The sequence below is a fragment of the Xyrauchen texanus genome, chromosome 16 (assembly GCF_025860055.1).
Source record: "Xyrauchen texanus isolate HMW12.3.18 chromosome 16, RBS_HiC_50CHRs, whole genome shotgun sequence".
In the NCBI taxonomy this organism is placed as follows: domain Eukaryota; kingdom Metazoa; phylum Chordata; class Actinopteri; order Cypriniformes; family Catostomidae; genus Xyrauchen; species Xyrauchen texanus.
This window is the reverse complement of record NC_068291.1, coordinates 2,629,475-2,635,521: the sequence shown is the minus strand read 5'-3', so window position 1 is coordinate 2,635,521 and position 6,047 is coordinate 2,629,475.

Genomic DNA, 6,047 nt, shown 5'->3' with positions numbered 1-6,047 from the left:
AGCTCTTTATTTTTAAGAAAACTCACATAATCTAAAAACGTGTAGTTTTGTTAATTTGTCTGATTTGCATTTCCAAACACTGGTGTATAATGTTTTATATCATTTCATATGTTTCTGGAGTATTGTAATTGTTGGCATGGACATTGTATTTCTTCACTGAGTGATGTGTTATTGTGTGCTTTGGATGCTACTAATAAATCAATAAAAACTAGACATGCATTTATTTATTTAACAGTTCTTTAAACAATGCATTTATTGCACTTATACTCTGAAAACTCGTTGATTAATTCTGAGAGCATTTGCCGTTTTTATGTGACATGCAGAAATTTCTTGGGAATTTGTAGTGGGAATGTTCAAAGGTGATTAAAACAAATGATTTAAAAGCTTGTTCAATGGTTTTGTCCCACCAGCCGTCCCGACACAACATTCCTGTGGTTCATTAGCCCGCTAAAGGCAATCCGCTATCTCATCTGCAAGCAATACAAGTGGCTGGTCATCAAAATTGTGTTGGCGCTGCTACTTCTTGCCATTCTGGGCCTGTTCCTCTACAATATGCCAGGCTATATGGCAAAGAAACTCCTGGGGGTCTGAGAGGAGAAAATAGTACATTCAACTAGTAGCTTTATAGGATTCCGATCTTTCCTACATCCTATAATACACTGTAAAACTGTTTTGCCAGGTAACTTAAAAAAGTTGCTTCTTGTGGTGTCTTTCTTTCTCTGTGTTTAAAGATTTTGAATAAAAATGATGGGTTTGCTCTATAATTATTGGAAATGGACTTGTGTACTTGAGTGTCATTATCTCATGGTGTTATACTGGATATTTTGTAGTTGCTAAAGTAGACATTAATACAACTGGTGAATTTCTCTTTAACACCTAGTGAAAAATGCTAAACTTTTCATGCATTTGCCCAGTATTATTAAATATTATATACAAATTATCAACAAAATAACGCTTCATGATTTGTGTCACTCTGTTGTGTTGGCGGTTTATAGTGTTGGGGATTTTGATTAATCCCAGTGATTCAAGCATTTTAAATCTATGCACTAAAGATCCATTAATAATGGCATCTTTGATGTGGCAAATGAGTCATGGGATTATTGATTCAGCAGATTTCACCAGGCGTTCATTCATTAAATGAGAACTATTTATTTACTCCTAGGCTGTTCAATGAAGGTCGACACTTTGGCTGTTCACGTAATTGTTTTGTGGAAACAGTAAAGGTGTAACTTTATTTTTTCTAAAGAAATGAAAACACGTATTCGTCCCTGATATAATAACAATAAAACTGTGCATTTCTTTTGGGATTTTATGCTAGTTAGATCATATTTACCTGTAAATGGCATCCTTCAAATTTACGTTACCTTCGCTTCAAGTTAAAAACGACACTTCTATGAGTTGAAACAAAGAAAATATGAGAATGTGTCATGTATTGGGGCAGATTGCTGACATCTGTTGGAAAAAAAGAACATATTGATATCATGTCATGTTATAGCTGAATTTTTCATTCTAAATTTATAAACTATTGTTTGTCAAAGTTAAGCATTTTGTATTGTTTTCGAGTGTCAGTTTTTGCAATAATGTGAAATTACTGTGTTTACTGTCAAACCTGACCATGGTGTTACAAAGAGAAGACATAGAATAAGCATGCTGTTACCAATTATTTACATTTACATTTACATTTATGCATTTGGCAGACACTTTTATCCAAAGCGACTTACAGAGCAATTATTACAGGGACAATCCCCCCGGGGCAACCTGGAGTTAAGTGTCTTGCTCAAGGGCCCAACAGTGGCATCTTGGTGGTGCTGGTTATCAAAATTCAATAACTCAATAAAGTAAATTAGTTTACTGTTTCTTTGCTTCCATAACAGAAATATGCAGTGTTTTGTCTGGATAGTTCAGCGTATACATTGGCTCAGACTCTCCGGCTTTGTCTTTTTGTTGTATAATCTATGTGTGTGTGTGTGTGTTCTGCGTTCTGTTGTCTGGCTTTGTTCAGCCCTATTCAGACAAGGTTAGTTTTATATGGGGATGTTGGGTAATTCAGTAATTACCAGATCTTCTCAGTCATTTTAATCACGTACGAATCTGTCAGTCATTTGACTGCAGGAAATTACAGCATGTTCTACCTACTATAAAACGGCCGTAACTCTGCACTTTCTAGAACTTTAGCACTTTAAATATTGCTGTTTCTTAAGTTCTCTTAACTGTTGGTGTCCAGTTCTCTATTAAGCTACCTGCTATAGTTCAATAAATTCCCCACTGGAAGGGTTTCAGGACAAGTACAGCGGATACAACTCGTGTCACTTTATGAGCTTTTATTGCGCACATACACAATACTCATCCACAAACCAGGTAGCCTGAATGCTACTGCTACGCTAGCCTGTCAGTTGGATATTATTGACGTTAGTTAAGTTAGGTTGTAAACCTGCAATGAAACACAAACACCAGAATTAACTAATAAAATTACACAATCATGTGATATTAAATTTTGACCTGAATTACTAGCAATGCTATTTTATAGTCACTCACCGGCAAGGCATACCAGTCCTGAACATCAACTAAATGAAAATGAAACTTAAAGGTGAAACGCCTGCGTACTGTAACTAATTAAGCATACTCAGACACTTAGTCTGGAGACCAGGAACAATATTAAACAAACCTTTAACCTAGTAAGAATATAACATATAACATGAAATATAACATAAATATGCCTTCATTTGGAATAAGTCGGTAAATGTACACACTTATTTTCTCAAATACCCCAGAACATCCATCACATGTAATATATATATATATATAACACTAGTTATACCTGCTGGAAAGTTCTACAGTTGGTCAATAGAAGACGCTAGAAAATATAAAACGTTACATTTGGACGGATGCATGTTTTTATTAAGCTTTTTATGCTGTCCGGTGTTTATGTACACATGTAAAAGAGAAATGACAAATGAGTAGTATGTAGTATTTAGACAAATGAGAACAGTGTTTAGGAAAATTAGAAAGAACACATGCACACATGTTTTATTTTTTTTATTTAAGCAGAGTGAGAGCGGGACATTGTTAAACTCCGCACATCGGACAGTGCTGGGCGGATTACTTGTGAATTGTTATCAGATAATGCAATAAACAAAAAATGCAATCAGTAACGTAATCTCATAAATTAATCATTAGTAGGCCTAATCTGATTTTTGGGGTAATCTAATCCGATTACTTTTGGATTACTTTTAACCTATTCTATATTTTGTTACATATATTTGAGTAGCATCCTCATTTTAACATAAAAGCACAAAGAGAAAAATTTTTTATTTCATTCTTTATTAATTTGGGGGAGGGGACCGATTCTGCATATCGTGGCGCTGTTTTGTGGTCTGTTTTGCATAACGCAGCGGCTCATTTTAGTTTATCACGGCCCATTCAGCCTGTTTCGCGGAAAGACCCACCGGTTTGCTCGGTTCTCCCGATGGCCAGTCCGCCCCTGATTGGCCCCAAAGTGCATCGGCCCAGCGGGAAAATGCCCAGTATGCCAGATTACCAGTATAGCCCTGACCTCTTCCAAATCTGAGGTGCCACCGAGTCACACAAGGAAAGATTGTGTCAAGTTTCATGCAGTTGACTCCACTGCATCAGCAGCAACAGTACAGCAACAAAATGTTCATCTGTGAGACTATTGCAGTTCTGGGGTAAGAATTTGATGAAATTGATATGAAAATGATCAATAAATGATTAACAATTTACTGCCGTTGCCTTGTTAATATGTAATAATGTGATCTATAAAACATAACTGCGGTCTGATTATGAATATTTTCAAATGTAATTTAATCCAATTACAAGTACTTGATTATTGTAATCTGATTACATAATTCAGATTACATGCAATATGGTACTTCCCAGCACTGGTTTTGGAAAATATATTCTAGATGGACAGTTAAAATGACATAATGTGAAGCGACTGTCCATATTTTTAATTCAAGAGTGTAATTTATGAATACAGGGTTGTTAATGTCACCAGTTCTGTTGTATTAAGAGAGATATTCCAATCAATTTCTTCTTATAATCATAGATACATTATCCGCTCATGTTTATCATAATTTCCTGCATAATTATTCAGCACAGTATATATTTTCTATTAGATGAGTTCTGTGTGACAGCAGTGTGTATAGGCCTATACTGTAGACACACCCATCTCAGGGATTTTGCAGCTTATCCCGTGAATATCAACAATAAATATTACAGATGTCCGCAGTAATAATTATTTGACAAATTGAAAATAAAAATGCTCTGTAATAGTTTCAGCGAGTGTATGTGTATTTTGAGTGTATGTTTTGCACATAGGATGTTTTATAGTCCAACCTCTTCATTTCTGTGTGTTATGTTTGGCATTGAGGTTGTTTTATTGAGTTTATTCAACAAATCTAAGAAGACAAAAAAAGATAATTTTTTTCTCCTACTCATTTCTTGTGGTTGGTCAATTTTGACGCAAACAGCAAAAGTGTTGCTTTTTTTTAACACTTAAAAGACTCATCGAATCAAGTCCAAATATTGTTTATATGTGCTGATAGCAAGTCCAAGAAAAGTCGCAAAGTCTTGTACCACTCAACTTGAGGAGTTATTTTTTATTTACAAAAGTACTTGAAATCAGTCAAAAATGACCGATCAGCCCTGGACGGTTAAAAGATTCATACAAAAACAATGATTTGTTCACAAAATCCAGAGTAAGACAGCAAAAAAGCAGCAGCTGCCACTCATCCTTTGCATGATGATGTTTTATTACATGCATTCATTCAGAAATCAACACACTTCACAAAGGCACTTACACGTTCAAGTGAGGAGTTTCAGAATTCTGCTAGCATGAACACTTTTTGCAGGGACACTTACAATCATAAGAAAATATTATTTCTGAATTATTATTATTTTAGGAGTTTTCTGTCAAATCTATTTTTACACACTAAATAGATACCAACAATTACATTTTGGACATGGATTTATTGTAGTAATTAAATGTACTTGTTCAAAACATCCATCAACACCACCAACCCACCCCAATGTCATGATAAACATTTTAATTAAAAATAGCAGGAAACACTCAATTCAAAACACATTATATTTGAAACCGATTGACAGAAACAGATAAAAGAGGAGCTAAGAACACAATACATGCAGTCTCTCAAAATTGTGACAAATGCATCCCAATGCCCTGCAATATTTCATGCCATCTTTGTGGGTCCAGTACACATGCAAATAAAATAAAGTATCCAATTAAACAAGATCACATCATCATTTCGATGATAGAATTTCACATTGCAAATCTGCATTTCAGTTAGTGCCACAAATGAAATTCTTTTGCCCCACTTGAAGAATCGTCTCGGCAGATAAAAGATAGAATTGGCTGGGTTTCCTGTGCACCTGGAATTAAAACTGTTCCCTTGTTTATTCTTCTTAAGTTTGCCATATCCTATGACAGAAATGCTTCTAAATGAAGAAATAAAAAATTGGGATCAAAAAAGTTTTTCCTGAATATTTCTGCTATAAAAGGCCCAAACCTATCGGACTGAACTTCAGTAATTACCCTTTGAAGGTCTCTGCGTTGTTCTGTCTTTTACAAGTGCTGAAGTAAAGCAATTATTGTTCATTTACACTAAACAAATTGATTCTGTTATTAATTTTATCTGACTCCAATTTTAAGTTGACCTCTAATTTAGATTAAAGCTCTGATTACTTTCTGATCATTCTATTAATATGACATTTTTAAGTTATTGATTACTCTAAATCCTTTTCTATTCGTTGTCCTTTTGATCAGTGAAGCCAGTTCCGGTCTTAGTCAGCGGTTGTAGGGTTAACTAATATCGTCTGGTTTGGCTTGTCTCATAACTAGATGATATTGCCATTTAGTCACGTACGGTGAGCAGTGACTGAGTCTTTATATGGCTCTTCTCCTACCCGGTTAGCCTACCTGGTTGTCCTGAGTGGTTAACCCTATATTAAAACTCCAGTATAGATCAATATCCTGGACATAAGTTTGTGGTAACAAGACGCATCCCTCA